The 18655-nt window shown below is 43.0% G+C and overlaps 1 protein-coding gene and 1 pseudogene across 1 annotated transcript in view; both read left to right on the forward strand.

Annotated features, from left to right (window-relative positions):
* The window catches only part of CTNND2 (catenin delta 2), a 773259-nt gene that overhangs the window by 488312 nt on the left and 266292 nt on the right, over positions 1-18655 (forward strand). The window lies entirely within an intron of this gene.
* LOC120586510 (uncharacterized) lies at positions 16847-16965 on the forward strand (annotated as a pseudogene).

The following is an 18655-nucleotide window of genomic DNA, read 5'->3' on the forward strand; positions in this document are numbered from 1 at the left end:
GAAGAGCTTACATAGTGTATGCATTCAAAGGTTCACTCAAAATACATGTTATTGAGCAATGTCATAAAATATTGAAAACAGGAATTACCCCAACATAACTTTACTGCTTTTACAGAGAGAGAAATGACATTTCAATGAAACGCTCACATGGGTCGGTGCATTAATGTGGCTAATCTTTTTGGAGGCAATTCACAAATGCTGATTACGTAATATTATGCAACTATGCCTTCATTATGCGACAGAGATTCTCTGCAGCAAATACTGTGACAACATTAAAATTCCAGAAATGAGTAAGATGTATCCACATCTTCGAGAAACTTTTTGGGGTGTCTGTGGGAAAATGACAGACAGATCTACAGTTTCAGTAGAAACTGTAAAACATGCTATGAAAATAGTAAGCACAGATGCTATGGGTATCTGAGCGGGAGCATTCAGTGAGAACAGGAAGTGGAGAAGGCTTTTCGCTTTCCAGAGCAAACTGCATGGAAAAGAGGCAAATCCTAAGTCATGCTCATGATGAGTTTCTTGCAAAAGGAGGAGTATGGTACACATAGGGAGCAGAAGTTACCCAGCGTGGGACAGTCAGGTGTGGGGGGGAGGGCCAGGACAGGGCTCCACCAGGGAGCGCAGCGTGCGAGCCTTTGTGTTGTTCAGAAGGGCTTGGAGCTGGGGTGACGACACATGGTTAGATCTTTCTCATGTCACACAACTCAAGGCCCCAGGGGATGGGAAAAATTAGGTTGGATCTTGGAAGCTGGCCTCTGCTTCAGAATCAGACATGGGAGGACAGTGCTGTGAGCCAGCCTTTCATATTCAAGATCTGTCGACAGATGACCACATCTTGACCAGGCGCTTGCTCATCGTGTGAGTGTGTATATGTGCGTGTGTGTGTGTGCATATGCACACGTGTGTGTGCACACACACTTTCTATTTCTCCAATGTCCTTGAAACAAGACAAACTGTTCCTCACGCATTTCCCATCTCTCTCTTTCAGCTCTGTTACTTTCCATTTTTAATGAACTTTTCACAATTCTAACTTTACATTTTCTTTACATCATTAGCAAAATGTCTCGTCTCGATAAGGCCCTAATATAGGATGGCTTTTACAACGTCAGGACTTTCTTAAATGGCAGTCTGGGCGGGCATGGTGGAGAAAGGTGTGATGTTAACAGTAAATCAGACCCGTTTGTCCCTGGCTTGACGGCTGTGGTTTGAACCTTTAAACCTGTGTCCATTTAGCGTCGTCATCTAGACAAAGCTTGGGGACGAACCCTGAGCCATGGGCTGGCATCCGCAGCATCAAACATTGTGGGCATTCTATGGAGTGCAGTACTGATTTGACATAATAATCTTTATTATCATACACAGCGTCGACAAATGACAAAAACGGAAGAGTGTTTCAATGTTATAAAGTCACTGTTTTGTAAAATATCCATTATTATGTCAGTTTTGCTGATGGCTCAAACTGTTTTAATTCTCTTTTGCTTGGTGGTAGGTCCATTACCATTTTAGTTTTATATTACATGTATTAGAAAGGTGATAAAACTGATTTTTGGAATATGTTGTCAAGTTCTGCATTTTTTGAGATAAAAGGGACAATGTGTATGATTTTTTTAACACAGAAGACAAGTTATTACATAAGGTTTCGAAGACATCTTCATGTTTATCAAGCTGATGAATACATTACATAAAGCTATGTTAAATTCTGTTTCTTTAATCTTAAGAATTGGTGTCACTTTTTAGAGTTTTTAAAGATTAAAGAGTATTTTTTTTAGTTTCACTTTATAATACTTTCCTTTTTAATTCTTGGGCCGGTCAAATGTTTAGTATTCTGTACTATTTCCTCACTCACAGAGGGTTTTTAAAACCGTAACTTAGTTTCTGGTTTGTCTGAGCACACTGATATCTAGATAAAAACCTACTTAAAAAAAGAATCAAAAAGCTGACAACCGAAGCCACTTTACTTATTTGAGTGAAAATAAAATATATTAATATTCCCAAAGAACTCTTTTCCTGCCAAAACCCATCAACTGAATTTATAAAAACTCAAGAAAAAAGAGAGTTACACAACACGTATTTGAACATCAATTCATTTCCTTTTCCATACCTGCTTTTCTTGGAAGTGGAGGACGGCAGTGAACGTGCATTAGTAGTGCCTGTGACTAACGAGTTCTGGTGCAGACTCCGTGAGAACGCTAGAAACGGCCTGGCACTGTGTGCATTCCACCACAGTTGGCGTTCCAGAATATCCTGTTCACGCACGTGCGTGCGCAGCTTCTGTCTGTGAGGCTGCCGTCCCGACAGCTTCATGGAAGTAGGAAACACTATCCATTTCAAAGACAAACATGATATGCTAAAATATACTGATCATAAGTTAAAGAGAATTCAAGTATGAAAAATCGAATATAACTGTAGACTTATTCTGCGATTTGTCATACGAAGACATTTGCAAATGGCTGGACAGGATTATTTTAAATAGGGTGTCCATTGACTGTACGTGTTAATTTACAGATATTCGTTTTGTATATTTTTCAAGATATCTTGCACAGAATCGTGGTGTAGGCATTTAACATTCTTTATTCGGCAAATATGTTCCGGCATCAGCCGTGGACTTGGCACTGATCCAGGGACTGGAACAGACACGGCTTCCGTTCCGCTGCAGTATTAAACCAAGAAATACTATGTCAGGTAGAGAGAACGTTCGGAAGAAAACGAAGCAGGGCAAGGAGATCCAGAACGAAGAGGTGGCTCCTTTACACAACGTGGTGGGGGACAGCCGGTCCACGGAAGTGACGTTTGCATGGAGCCCTGAAAGAGAGGCGGGTGTCACCCAGCAGATACCTGGGAGAAGAGTCCGAGCTGGAGAGACCTAGAGGTGCAAAGGCCCTGAGGCCCACACCTGGTGGGCACATGTGACCCCAAGGATGCGGAAGGCGGCACCCACAGGATTTATTTGCCGATGGATTGAATTTGTGGTTTGGGGAAAAAGAAAGCGGCAGGAACAACTGCAGTGGTTTCGTCCTGCGTGGCTGGGAGGAAGGAGGATCCCATTTCCTGAGATGGCGGGAAATTCCAGGAGATGTGCAGGCGGGAGGCAGGAGGAGGGGCCGGGTGGACACAGCTTGGGGCTTGTCCGTTTTAAGATACCGTTGTCTATCCGAGTGGAGAAGGAGGAGACCCAGGAGAGTGCCATGTTCTGGAAGGCGAGACGAGAAAGTGGTTAAAGAAAGAGGAAAAGCGGATGCAGTCTGAGTGTCGTGTGCTGTTGACAGGACCAGTCCTATGACGGCCGAGAAGTGACTGTTGGATTTCACAGCACGAGGTTTGGAGGTGCAGGGGATGGGTGCTGAAACCCCAAACTCCTGGATTCACCAGAACATGGGCGAAGGAATGTAGGCATCGAGGGGAGATAAAAATCCGAGACAGCACGGTGTGCGGTCGAGGGTACGAGCCACCTCGATTGCAGTCTCGGCTCATCTGGGTGCTGCCTGGCATGACCTGGATGAGTCGCTTAATCTCTTTGCGACTCGTTTTGGTCAGATGTAAAATGAGGACAATAACAGCCCTTACTTTATTATTTACAATTATTGTATCGGTGTGTGGAGTAATTACATCGAAACAGTACCTGGCATTACATAGGTGTTTGCTGTCATTGCTGGTATATTATTATTGGTATTCTCATCACTATCGGTGTCTCTATGAATTTTTCTCGAGAGGAGGGAAGAGGAAGGAAAATGGCATAGTACCTAGAGGTTGTGTGTGTTTACTTGCTTTGCTTTATTTCAGATAAGAGACTTACAGCGTGATTTAATGAGGACGGAAATGCCCCAGAGGAAGGATTAAAAATTTGTGGTGCAGGACAGAGGGGGGGCGATTGCTCTTGCATGTGAGAGAAGGAATGGATTTAGTGGAAACAAAGGGAACGGTGGCACCCTATCCGTTGTGACAGAGAGAAAGGCAGGGGAGGTGGGGACAGCCATGGTTGGCTCGGAAGGTCTGGCGAGGAGAGGGCACCGCTTTATGTTTCCTCACCGAGAAAAAAGCCTGGTTCTCAGCGGAGTGTGGAGAAGTGGGGAGCTGAGTGATCGCGGAGCGGGGTGATTGAGCAGCGGGTGATGGAGGAGCGGGGTGACGGAGGAGCTGGGTGATGGAGCAGCGGGGCGATCGCAGAGCGGGGCGATCGAGCAGCGGGGTGGCTGCATGGACCGGAGAATCCGTATGGGGCTTCGGGGCAGGGCTGAGAGCCCACTAGAGGCGAAGGGCCGTAAACTAGAGGGAGGTCTAGCGGCTTTGGTGTCTGTCTCAAGTCAGGTTCAGGACTCAGGCAGCCAGCGGAGTGTCACCAGGCTGCGGCAGTTTCAGGGGACTGCGATGGAGAGACAGGAACGAGGAGGGGGTTGCGGCTGGACGCTGGAACAGGCTCGTGGGGAAAGCCCGGCTTTGGGGGCCTTGTGCAGGTGGCGGACAAGGGGAGGATCTGCACACGGGACGTTCCTGTGTGTTGACAAAGGTGCCCTGAGTGTGCCAAGTCAGGGGGCATGAAACTCAGGTCTTAAAGTTCCACCGGGGGTGGCAGAGGACTCCCCAAGCGCCCCTGAGCACCCCATATGTGTTTTTGCCAGCGTCCAGCAAATCAGTCCAGCTCCTAACCGAGGACTCTGCTCAGCTTTGGCAGGGCCCAGAACAAAGAAGCATCAGAACCTGGTGTCCGGTGCCATAATCCACGTGGTCCTACGTTTGAGGTCATGGACTCTTTAAAGCATCTGACAAAAGCTATGAGCATTTTATCATTACCGACTTTGTATATGTTCAAATATGCTGGCAAAATTTCACATATAATTCCCGTGTTATTTCCAGGCTAGGGAATCTGTCCATGGACCTGGGACCCCCTGGTATAAAATTATGTATTATATACTAGATATAAAAAATCATCATAATTTGGATATTATAAAACGGTGATATTTAGAATTTGCATATAGTGTGGAAGATACTCTCTTGGCTAATAGGGATTAGTAGAAGTTAAAATATAGTTAAAAAGTACTTATAACTAACTCAAGAATTACACTTCAAAAAGACAAACTATAGATGACCCTTAAATGACATGGGTTTGAACTACAGGTGTCCAGTTATATACCGATTTTTTTCAATAAACACTGTAAATGTATTTTCTCTTCCTTACGATTTTTTATTAACATTTTCTTTTCTCTAGCTTACTTTTTTTTGTAAGAATATAAGACATAATGCATATAATATACACGACATGTGTTAATCAGCGGTTTATGTTATTGGTAAGGCTTCTGGTCAACAGTAGGCTCTCAGCAGCTAAGTTCTGGGGGAGTCCAGAGTTGAACACAGATTTTCAACCACTTAGGGGGATTGGCCCTGCATTGTTCAGGGGTCAGCTGTGCTAACAGGGGTGCGTAAAGGTTTACAAGCTGTTTGGGATCCGACCAGTGGATAATCTGCAATCTATTGCAGGGAAAAAGTAATGATACTTAGAAATTACTCAAGAATGTACATATCTAAGTGTGACTTCTGAGTATTAAAGTATTATTTGCGGCTGTAAGACAACTAGGTGTGACATCTCGATGTTATTTATAAATATGACAGGAATGTGTTATTATAATGTAAACCTTACCGGGCAGGACCAAATCAAGATTAGGAATTTTAACCATCCATTTTCATGGCCAAGGAAAGCCTGCCAGTCTGGACCAATGAGGACATCACTGAGCTAGAACACTGAAAACTGAAGTTTTTAATAATAGAACTCCAACATATTCTGTAAGATCAACTAGATCTCAAAATTTTTGAGAAGAAAAGTTGAAAAACTGAGTATTTCCATGACCTAGTTATCAAATCCAACTGATCCCTGATTTTCCTGCATTTTACATAAAAATATATAGTCACGTTTTTATATATAAAAAACACGTTTTAAACAAAATGCTGTTAATTATAATTTCTCAGTTATTCTACAAGGTTGTGCTAACATTGAGAATTCTAAAATAAAAATTGATATCAATTTTTACTATAAAATTTATTTAAATGCAAAAAAAGAAGTCAGCAATTATTTATCATTGCTTCAGTATTTTAGAAACATGGAGTATAAAATAACTTAAGGTCTCCGCTGACCTCTAAATTGTAGCATCTTTAAACTAATAAAATTATAGCAAAAAGCAGTACTCTTCCGTTAAATAGTTTGACATATAGAATTATCCCATTATCTGCTCCACTTTTCAATGTTACTTATAAATATGATATAAATGTGTTGTTGTAATGTAAACCTGACCAGGTGGGACCAACCCAAGATTAAGAATTTTAACCATCCATTTCCATGGCCCATGAAAGCCATGCCAGTCTAGACTGATGAGGACATCACTGAGTGCTTTTTTGAAAACTTAATTTTGAAAACTTTGAGCTGATGTATTGCAATCCTGGTGAACCCTCAGTTACTAACATTGCTTGGTTATACTTAGTGTTCTTATTGTGACCACAACCTAATAGAAAAACTGGGAAATTGGAATTAATAAATAAATATTTTTCTTAATTAAAATACATGACACCCAATTAAATGTAAATTTCAAACAGTAAATTATTTTTAGTAGAGTATTACCCATGCAGGATTTTGGATTTACTGATTCTGGAAATGTATCAGTTGTTTATCTGAAATTCACATTTACCTGGGTGACCTATATTTTGTCTGGCTGTATTTTATCAACCACACCTGGCTGCCTCCTTCCACATTATAGCCAAAGTATTTATTTCTTCAGCTGGAGAGGGAATCAAACACCAGATCTTCTCTGAACTTAAAGTTCAAACAGACATTTAAAAAGCGGTTATCCAAACTTTGGTGTACCCACAAGATTCCTCGATTTCAAAAGCCAAGCTGTGATTTAGATGGAGGAAGAAAACTCGTGGGGCCCTCAAACCCAGAGAGCAAGCGAGAATCCAGAGAAAACACAAGAGCAGATTGCCTACATTCTGGAAGGAAGTTGAAAGATTCAGTGAGAATCAGAAAGTCAAGAAATTGAGAAGAGACGAGCCCCGGGTTGTGGCTATGCTGCTGTGTGGGACCCCCACCAAGTTACCTAGGAGGCCCCACCCCCGCAATTCAGCCAGGGTGAGTAGGAGTTGAGTCATCGGAACCCCAGAAAGGGGTTAGGGGCTGTTTCCATTTGGAATTCTGGCAAGACCCATCCTCCTGGGCACTGGTACCAAGCAGTCGACTAGGAAGGCAGTGTGGCATGATGGGACCTCTACTTCCCCTCAGCCTGCAGGAGTTCCAGATATTTCCACAGGTCCCAGCTGAAGGGTCCAGAGTATCAAGGCCTTAGAAGAGGATCTTGGGACAGGAAGGCTGAGGAGGGTGTGAGTCTTGTAGCTGGAGCCTTGGATGGCCGCTGGGCCTGAGCTCCCTGGGGCGCAGTGGGCCCTGCTTCCTGCCGATGACCCAGGTCCTGCTCGGGGAGGACAGGAGAGGAAGGACACTCTGAGCAACGTGAGGATTTTCCTTTTGCTGACGGAATCGAAAAGCAGACATGTCTGTAAGAGTTGACTCTTAAGTGGAAAAGCACTAGATTCTGAACAGGATGGAAAAAAGTGTCAGGCCCTGGCGAATACAAGCTCTGGACCAAATGAGAGTTTATTCAGAGGAAGGAGAAGGCAGTCACGTCTCCGCACCAGAGATTAGCAATGTTTAGATTTCACCTGCCTCATAGGGATGTGCTAGGACTCACGGAGCCGTAAACCACAGGCACTTTTGGGGCCCTGGGATTCTCCACGGAGAAAGTGGAGTCGAAACTGCTTTTAATGGTGTTTTGAAAAGAAAATAAAGGTTTTCGGGAAGGAGAAAATGCCAAGCAAAATTTTGTTTAGAAAATACACTGAGTCCGTGCAAAAAGCAAGTTGTCTAGGGCAGCGGAAGAGGCTTTGAGCATATGTGCGTACGTGTGTGTGTGTGTGTGTACGTGCGTGTGTGTGTGTGTGTCACAGTGTGGAGGAGGCATGAGAGGGGAAAGCGAGGGAAGAAGATGGGTAAATCTGGACTCTATGGGTGACTTCCATATGGCAGAGCGACACAGCTTTTGTTTTTGAAAGCAAAGGACAACTCTCCAGGTGTCATGAATGAGGATTGACAGAATCAGAACTGAGTCGTAGGAAAATCACAGTGATTATAATGTGTAGGATGGAGTGAAGGATGGATCGGCGAGCTGTCACAAAAGATGACTTTGGGGTTTTAAACCTTAGAAAACAATGTTATAAATAGAAGCAGTGAAGGCAGAAGGAGAAATTAAGTTTGAGGGGAAGATAAGGATTCACTTTAGATGTGTCAAATCTGATATAGCAGTTCAGTCAATCAGCAAAGATGTTTTGAACACCTACTAGGTGCCGGGCCTGGCTTGACACTGGGGTAGGAATGAACATGGCACTGAAAGCATTCACAGTCCGCGGGGCAGGAATCCCAGTCCAAGTTAGCTGGGTTTATTTCTACCGAGGCAGAGGACGTGGCCCATTGGAAAGGCTCGAATATTCGTTAATGAATGATCCACGCGGATTGTGGTACATCCGAACGGAAAGGTCTGAGCAATTACGTATGTCGTCTGAATTTGTGTCAGTATCAGTTGCTTCTGATTCTTTTTGCCTCGAATGAAGCTAAATTTATTTTTCAAAGTGAAAATGAAACCAAAACATATTTTTAAAATTAACATAGACTTTGCGTTGCGTGCCGCCCATCACTAAGTTTGAGTTTGCGATTAGCGGAGCCTGGGAAGAATTGAACCTACATTTCCTAAATCAGAATTGGCAAACTACAGCCTGCCGGTCAAATCTGGCCCACAGCCTGTTTTTTAAATAAAGTTTTATTGTAGCACAGCCACGCTCTTTTGTTCATGTACTGCTTTTGCACGATAGGCGAGGGAGGGGCTGAGTAATGGTGAAAGACTGTGTCACAAAGCTGGCTGATGCTTTACAGAAAAAGTTTGCTGACTCCTTCTAAATCAATACGTGAAAAGTCAGGAGTAGTTCATAAATGCGATAGATCGAATGCTTGCTTCCAAAAAATATATATAATTGTAATCTAAGCAGAGGGTCATGTGGTCCAGGCATATAATTTAGAACACAAATTATACAACATCTCAACATATAGGAATTAAAGCAGTGCTTTAAACAGGCTGCACTCTGAGTCCAATGTAATCATTGTACTTAAAAGTCATAAATATCCTTTATTCTGAAAATTTTTCTATAATTGACATTTTTGTATAGTTCAACCAAACTACTGATGTTTCCTTATAGAACCATAATTTTTTCCATAGAAAATTGCTTAGTGAGCACCAGTTAAAATGACATTAAAATGATCCCATTAGACCATGAGTTAATATAATATAAATTGTTATCAGTGAGAACATACTAGAAAATGTAGACAGTGCTCAACCGATGGAGTTTTCCTCAACCTCTCGGCCTATGTTATTTTATTTTTCACACCGTGTCCCCACAAAAGCCATCTCAGGTGGTCTGGCTCATGCTGGGGGTAGGAGGGCTTCCTCCCACCAGGTGGCCTCCATCAGCTGGGCCCTTTGCATTGTGCTCTGTGCCCGTGAACCCGTGGGAACACGCGTGCATGCATGCGCGCGCACACACACACACACTTGTGTGGTTCCTGTGTTGTCTCAGGGGTGTAGACCTCTGATCTACTCTCATTTCACTGCTAACTCAAAAGCAGAGAAAAGAGGAATAAAAACACTCCTGAGTTTGAGAACAGTTACTATAGCCATAAAGACTTAATTGGACCGTAGGGAATGTTTAAGGACCCTAGGGAATGATAAAGGACCCTGAAGGCAATTCAGAGAAACAGCTTTGAGATCACGCTTTGAGCACAGTAGCCTCATTCAACTGAGCACATGGCCTCCTTGGGGGACCACTCCAAGGGACAGCGGTCACTTCAGTGTATGCCTCCCAGAACTGTGGTTAGAACTCCGTCCAGGCTGCAGAGGCGAGCCCAGCACTCAGGCCACAGGCCCCCCCAGAGTGACGTACGAAGGAAAGCACGCTCCAGTGAAGGTAGCGCTCCTCAGTTTTGAGGCAGAGTATGGGAGCTGATACTAAGGAGCGAAGACTAGATGGTATGAATTTAAGATCGAAACTTCGTTCTCTGTGCCTTTTCAGCTGGGTACAATGCAAGCCAAACCTTTGAGGCATTTTGGCATTTTGATTCAGCAACAAGATGAAAGTTCAAAGCATGAAACAGTCCTATGCATGCGTGTGTGTATGGAAGCACACCCATCCATGTCAAAGATAGCTGTGCCTTGCATAACGAGGCCCACGGTGAACCTGTGCGTTCTGAAAAGATAGCGGATCAAGAAAGCTAAATTCTTTGTTTCCAAGGCAACCAAATGACAAATAGCTTAATTCTTAATCCAGTGGATGGTATGATAATTCTGGTATGGTTCAATTAGTTAAATGGCTGTAGGAAAGCAGACATCCCTGGATTTACCCCACGGTGACCCAAGGAGCCTCTTAATAGTCTTTCCAGAAGACGCCATAACAACATCGATGGAAGCAACATTCAGCTTCTGATCTGTTGGCAAGAAACGAGGGCAGAAAAATATGGAAATAATATGATAACTATATATAATGCGTTATCATACCAGTGGTATGGGATGGGTTCCAGTGCCTTACTCAACCCGTTTATACACTGTTGAGAAAAATATGCTGAGGGAGGAAAGAGGAGAAAGTGATTAATTCACCGTGGGGGGTCGGAAAGGCTGCAAATCAGACATTTCAGACTTGAAGGATGAGCGGAATTTGGAGGCAAAGAGGTAGGGATGCGGTCCCACAGTGTGAGTGAGGAAGGCGGGTGGTGGCGGCAGAGGGCCTGTGGAGGAATGCTGCATGACTACAGTGGCTCGGTGCTGTCACTAAGGACACAGGAAAGAGGAGATAGTTGAGGTTTTAGGATTTGCATCCAAGGGGATCCCCAGTGAGAACAGCCGTCTGCAGCCTGGGGGAGGCTCTACCGGAACTGACACCGTCTCCACGCCCTCGATCTTCCCCTGTGGCTGTGGCCTTTCTCTGATCAGGGGTGACTGCACACCCCACTGCTAGGGGAACCCGCTTACCCTGAGAAATTCAGTCCTTCTTCCCTTTGTTTCCTCCCTCGCAAACAGCTGAGACGGGCCAACCTTTGCGAGAAGAATTTTATCCAAAACCATGAAGCACAGGTTCCTATTAATTAAAAAGCAAAAGCCAACACGGAAGCCCAGGAAAGCGAATTTAGCTCCGGTTTCTGATTGGACGGTGATCTAATTCCCGTTCGGGTTCCAGCCACTCGCGGCTCAGGGACCCGCTCCCTTGTCTGCCCTTCTCTGATTGGTCCAGTGTTCCCGAGGCCACGCCCAGTCATTCCAGGTGAACCCAACCCAGAAGAGGGCACACCCGAGCAGTGAGGGGCCCACCTGTCCCAGGAGACGTGTCATTTCCATAGGAGAGGTGATAGGAAAATCTGGGGGACTTGAGTGTCCAAAGAATGGCACCTTTGCTTTTTCCCTGGGCGCGGAGCTTGGCGAAAAGGAGTAAAGCCTCCAAGGCTTGTGATGGACGTGTCGTACGTGATTTTAATATGGAAATGTGCATTTTAGAATTAAAGCGATGCCGTTGTAACCCACTCTGTCTGCTTGCAAACTGTAGTGCTGAACAAAGACTAGGGAATACTGCGATTTCTTCTCCTCGGTGATGAATCTTGGGGAAAAAAGTAGTTTTATGTTTGGGGGAGGGTGTTGGAAAGAAGTAAAAAGAGGGGAAGACTAAAGTTTACGGAAGTCCTTTAAAGGAGCCATTTATAGTTGTCCATACCAAATTTTAAAAATGATGCTAGAAACCCTTCATTGTCCACACCCCGCCAGATAGTCTTAGAACCACATATTTTGGGATTTACTTTGTGAGTCTACATTGTTTACCTTTTCGTCCATTTCGGAGACACTGGCAGTACCTAGCCCTGCGGAATCTCTCTCACTGGTGGTGCTTTAAGGACTCAAGCTATCTGCCAATGCCAAGGCCTCTTCCTGGCTGGCCAAGGCCCCCAGCATTCTGACGAGCACGGCTTCGCAGCTGTCCTCCTTGGTGGCCTTACCCTGGAAGCGTCCTCAGCTAAGGATCAGACATGCATCAGCAGAGGAAGGTTCACAGAGAAAATAACATGGAAAAATGTGGCCACGACAAGTGTTTCTACCTTGGACATCCCACAGATCCCACTAGTAGGTTTTGATGGCTTCTCTAGATGTTTCTCTCATGATGATGAGCACACAGAAGAGAAATACCTGCCGGGGGACCATGAAAGGTGACTCTAGGAATGACCATCGTTCTTCAGGACTACCATCACGACAAACATACCTCCTTGGCATGTGTGGAACTAGGAGTCAGAAAGCTTGAGTTCCGTCTCAGCTCTGCGACTTCGAGCTTCGTGATTTCACCTGCCTAAGCCTCATTTTCTTCAACTGTAAAATGGGGTGACAGTATCGAGGTCTTGGCTTATCGAGATAAAAATGTATGAAAAGAGCTCAGCATATGCTTGTGTCTGGTAAATATGCAAAGGGTCACTAAGCTTTTCCAAGCTGAACATCAAAATGGTAAGTTTAGACAAGACAATGAAGAAAAGTTCATTGAAACTATGGGAATTGATAGGTAAACCAAATAGACACCCACCGAAATTAAGAGGAAATGGAAAGACAACCCGAAGAGCTGCCTGAGAGTTGACTAACATGCATCGCTGTCATTTGATCCTCTAATAATGTGATTCACTAAGAAGACTCCTGTACCCACATCAAGAGTGAGCGGTTTCGCATCTGTACCACGGGAGCTTTGGTACACTGGGAACAGACGATCTGAGTAAATCTGTTTATCACCTGTGTTGTAAGAAGAGGTTACCACACACCAGGCACTGTCCTAAAGCGTTCACCAGATATAGCTCATTTTAATTCTCACGAAACCCTGGGAAGTGCAGTCATGAGCCCCATTTCACAGCTGAGGAAACCGAGGCACCGACAGGTAAGCAGCTGCTGAGCGTCACCCAGACTGTCAGAGGTGGAGTTCGGGTTCATGGTCACAGCCGAGGCTCCGGAGCACATTTAGGCAGTGTCTGAACAATTTTAAAATCCCCCTTAAGGAACGGGTTAGTAAATATAATCACCAGGAACAAGGACTGTAGAATTAACATAACTAGCTCGACGAGAAACGTAACAAAATGAGAGACAATCCAATTATTTAGACGTTTTAAAAGCGACATGCAAAATGTTTAGGAGAAAAGGAATTTTACTCTTCAGACTCACAATCGATGGCCAAAGTTTAGCATCTAGTTATGAAACAAAAGACAGTCATCTCCTGAGGACTTTATTATAATTTAAAGATTGTCATACTTTTGTTAAGGCACAAAGCTTGATGACTGGATGAAGCTATGGTGGCATGGTTCCGTTTACAAAATTTACTAACTTTGAAATGTGATGTCATTTGGAGAAAGTAAAGAAAGGGGACGTTGTAAGGCTGTGGCCACCACGATTATTCTTTAGCAGCTAACTTGTCTGGTGTGTCGGGTAATATTTTAACATTAGGACGATGGTGTTTTCCTTTTGTCTCAATTATCAATTATGAATTTTGAGGTGAAAATATCTAAAAATGTAGTCCCTCAGAAATTTGTTAGATGATGGTAAGTGGCCTAAATTTCTGCATCCTGTGATAAAACTCAAACTCACGCATCTTTTGTTCTTTTCTTCTATCGACCCCTGTCTTCCCATTCACATCCTCTACGATCGCGGTTCTCAAACTCTTTGATCTCCCAGCCTCCCCCCAACACGCCAAAAAATTATAAGAGAACCCAAAGAGTTTTGTCTCTGTGAGTTACGTCTGTTAATATTTACCATGTCAGCTATTGAAATTGATAAATGTTTAAATATTTAATGTATTCATCAAATGTCCATTAATAATAAATTTATTAAATTAAATAATTCATTGAATTTATCTTAAAGTCATAATAATAAACCCATTACGTATTGATCTAAATATTTCGATTAAAATAACGTATTTTTCCAAGTACAGCATTCTTTTATAATTTTGCAAATCTCTCTGGTGTCTGGCTTAATAGAAGACAGCTGTAGTGTTCTATCTGCTTCTTTGTTCAGTCTGTTCAGTCTATAATATATTTTGCTTGAAGTCTCTGAAGAAAATCTGGCCTTACACAAATATATAGTTGGAAAAGGGACAAGTATTTTTATAGCTTTCAAGATAATCATAGATCGTCTTTGATACCATACCAAAACTCTACAAGTCATAGTTTGTTAAAGTTTAGTTGAAATAAGGAATTTAAAAATATAGCAGTGAACTTTTTGTACTGTTACTTAAAGTCCATTGTCTGTCTCGAATGAATCTCGAATGCTTTCAGAGTGGATCTTTTACTCATGAGCGACGTTGGCATATATTGCACTGAGTTATGCAGATATTCTAAATATTGATGTATTTTATTATACGATTGATTTTTATGGTCACTTTTTTAAAGTCACATGTCTTAGTGTTCCCAACAGCCTCATAAGAAAGTCTTTAAGTGCTGGGAAAATTTTAAATTCAAAGTTGCTGATCCAAGTTTTCCCATATGCTAATATTTTCATGAAAGTTCGAGTTTTATCGTTGGCAATGAATACTGTTACTGATTCCTCTTGTGGTCAGAAGCTCACTCTGTCCATTGCTGCCCATGAGAAGTTAAGTGCCTGCAAATACCTGAGACTGAATAACCATAGTGTGTGTAGCAATCTTTCCTACAAAATTAGTGTCCCATGAAAAGAACGGCTAGTCCATTTCACAACTCAACACACAGCAAATGCTTTTCTGGAAGAGAACCATCATCAAGCAGAAGTACTTTCTGAGAATGTTCCATTTTATCGCCCAGAATACTAAAAAGATGTACAATCAAGGGTCAAGATTTAGTAAAATTAATTATCTTTACTGCCACATAAAAGAAGTTCTTAATTAGAACTGGATTTGGGGTGGGGGGGAGGCTGGCGTGGGGAGGATTGTTCTTTTTTTACTGTGAGTGAAGAATCAAAGTTTGATGTCACTGTCTCTGATTCCTGCTATGGCATCCACAACTTTACAGGTTCACTGCAAATGTCAACAAAGTGGAAAGGGCAACTTACTTGTTAATATTATTATGAAACAGTCTTAACCACATAATGTCCTGAAAGGACTCTAGGGATTCCTGGACCAGACTTTGAGAACTCTTGCTCTAGATTAGCCCCGGTCGGGGTTGGTTCGATGATTGCTTCGGATACAAGGAAAGTTTTATAGAACATCTCACACCTCTGCCCTAGAATACGCACCATTAAAAAAACCAAAAAAACAAAAAAGCACACATTTCTTTGAGTAGTGTTTACCTTTGGTTAATGCTTAAAGAAAGGGAGTTATATTCTGTGTTCAGCACTTTACATAATTCTTTGAAATAGGGAGGAACGTTTGGGTCGTTGATTGCTTTTTCATTTGGTTGCATACCACTTATTAAGAATAAATATAAACTTTGGAATGTTTTCAGAATTTAATTTTTATTATTTATGCACAGCGTGATGCTACGATTTTAATTTCTTTTAGCAATAGTAATATTATGTTTGCATTATAAAAGTAAAAACTGCACAGGCCAGCATGTTAGATTTGTTTATGAGTCATTTTAAATAATACATTTGATAAATTTCTTAAAAATAATGTCCCCTTTAGGACTTTTCTGTGAGTGTGGTCTGGTCTAAAAAGAAACGAATTATTTTATTCAAGTTTCTATTTCCATGGAGACCTTAAGGAATATCTTAAGTGGAAACTCATAGTATCGTGCACTGGAATTGTGTGAGGGCCACCTACCTGACCTTGTCCCAGCCTGGAATGGTGTCAGGAGAAGCCCTCCAGAGGCTGAAGGTAGAGCAGCTATGAACTTGGGTTTCGGAATCACAAACATTTTGGTTTTCCGTCCTATTTATTATCTGGGTGACAGTGGCCTTTGTTTCCACAGCTGTAAAATGCGGTCATGTTTGTATGAACCCCGAACTCTAAATGACTCTGTGGCTGCTGTGAGCATCAGTGACTGTAAATGTGTAAAAGGTTTTAGCCTGCCGACCAGTACTTAGTGTATCGGTTTTCTAGGACTGCCAAAGCAACGTACCACAAACTGAGTGGCTTAAGAAATAGGTATTTACTGTCTCACAGTTCTGGAGGCTGGAAGTCTGAGGTCAGGGTGATGTCAAGGTCACGGTCCTTCTGAAGGCACTGAGAGAGGATCTGTGCCAGGCCTCTCCTGTAGCTTCTGGTAGTTCCTTGGCTTGTGGCAGCGTAACTGCAGACTTCACGTGGCATTCTGCCTACGTGCATCTCTGTGCCCAAATTTCCCCTTATTAGGAGGACTCTGGCCACTCATATTGAGTTAAGGGGCTCACCCTACTCCAGGGTGACCTCATCTTAATTAATTATGTCCGCAGTGGCCCTTTTTCCAAATAAGGACACATTCTGAAGTCATGGGGCTTAAGACCTCACATAGGAATCTTGGAAGGACACAACTCAACCCATAACATTTAGTAAACTCTCAATAAATCGAAAGTTTTGTTGTTGTCATTTTGTTGTTATATTGCAATACTGATAACTCGGAAGATGGTAGAGAAGCAGGAACTAAAGGCCATTCTCAGATTTCTAGTTTTGATATCTGGGTAAATACATAGGGTGCCATGAAAGGAGGAACAGGGTCGGGCGGGGGGGCGCGGGAGGAGGATAAGTTTTTTTTAATTTAGGGAAACTTTGACTATCCAGTTGGTATATCAAGTAAAAATTATAAATAGGAGTCTACAGCCATGCCACCCTGAACAAACCCGATCCTGTCTGATCTCGGAAGCTAAGCAGGATCGGGCCTGGTTAGTACTTGGATGGGAGACCACCTAGGAAGACCAGGCACTGTAGGCATAAAAAATTTTAAAAAATAAAAAAATATAAGGGATTGTAAGGTGACAAGGTTCTTGCAATCTGTGAGCTCAACCAAGGGCTGCCTCGCCTAAAAAAAAAAAAAAATTATAAATACAAACCTGAAAAGATATGTGGAGTGAAGATACAGTTTTGCCAGTAATCAGAAAATAATAGCCATGTCTGTGTATTGCATACATATGCTCTCATTCATTCATATGACTTGGGAGTTGACAAGTCATAAAACTAGAGATATGTCTGGAGAAAAGTGAAGAGAGTCGTTTGACAACAGGCACAAGACATACATCTGGAGAGAGAGACTGGTGCCAGGTAGAGGGGAACCGGACTTATTTTCTTCAAGTTAATTTTTTTTCCTAAAAGCAATGAGAAACCATTGAGGACTTTGAGCAGGAAACTGGCTGAATCTCAGGAAGACTAATCTGGAAACGATTGTGTAATGGATTGGAAGTGGTGGGAATTGGTGCAGTAAACTCAAAAGATATTAGATTCACCCACAGGAAATGGGTGAAATTTGGGACGAGTGACTAGGAGAAAACCCGTGGAGGAAGTCGCAATGGTGTTTGGAGACCGAACATAAATAGTAAGAGGGCAATCAAAATTTACTTCAGAATTCCCAGCCTCGGATAATGGGGAAATGCGGTATTACTGAAAAAAATAAATCAAAGGAAATTCCGAGGGGAAACGGGTTTGTGTGAAGCGGGGCTGTCGGGATGACACGGCTCGCCTCCAGCTGAGAGCACGTGCTGGGCGGCAAAGTCCCGCACAGAGGTGGGCCTGGGTCGGGGCAGTGACATCGCGATGCCGGGAAAGCAGTGACACCAGCCAGTAATGACGCCATTCCCTGAAGATGGTCGATGCACGCTCAGTTCATCGTAGGTGCTCTGCGTGTGTCCAGTTTCTCTCTTCACAGCACTGGAACTTCAGCTTTCAAGACTAAAGCGGGCAAAAAGTCAATTCCCTCGGACTCTGCTAATGTCAACAGCTTAGTGAAACTTCTCAAAACCAGCTGCCATCACATGTCCCTTATTAGAGTCCCAGTACATCCTGCTTTAAGATATCAAGGTAAAAAAACAAAGAAGGTCACTTTCTGTTAAATCGGAAGGGTCTTTTGAAAGACAGATTTCGATTCATCTCTTTGACTGTAAAGCAGGGATCTGAGCATGAGACTCAGACCAGAGCAGAAGGTCAACTTTAGAGTTCGTGTAGAAGGACCAAGAACGGATAAAACAGTGTCGTCAATGAAACATATCTTTTTATGTAATCATTTTACAGTGTTTTAAAAGCCCGCCCTGAAGGTCAGTTACAGTTGCGTTCAAAATCTTTTGTTCCTCTGACACCATGTCATACGGGTGTTTATTCGTAAGTAGAGAATCTATAATGCTCCATATAAAAGTGACAGTCGTGTAAAGAACAAAGGATATGGTGGAAGTAGCAATAGTGAAAGACGAGCAGTCATTTTTATCGTCAAAACAGAAGGGGCCGAATGCACGGTCGTTGACCATGAGCAGCAAGCCCGTGGAAATGTGGGGGACACACCCACGCCTGTTCAGAGCGGCCTCTTGTCCCATGAGCATCCTGTTGGATACCTCGTAGCTAGCTCGAAGCAGTGAAAAGTCCACCTCGTTTTCATAGAGCTTAAAATCTAGTTTAAGAGGAGACACGATGAAAACTT

Source organism: Pteropus medius, unplaced genomic scaffold (genome assembly GCF_902729225.1).
Source record: "Pteropus medius unplaced genomic scaffold, Ma_sr-lr_union100, whole genome shotgun sequence".
NCBI lineage: Eukaryota > Metazoa > Chordata > Mammalia > Chiroptera > Pteropodidae > Pteropus > Pteropus medius.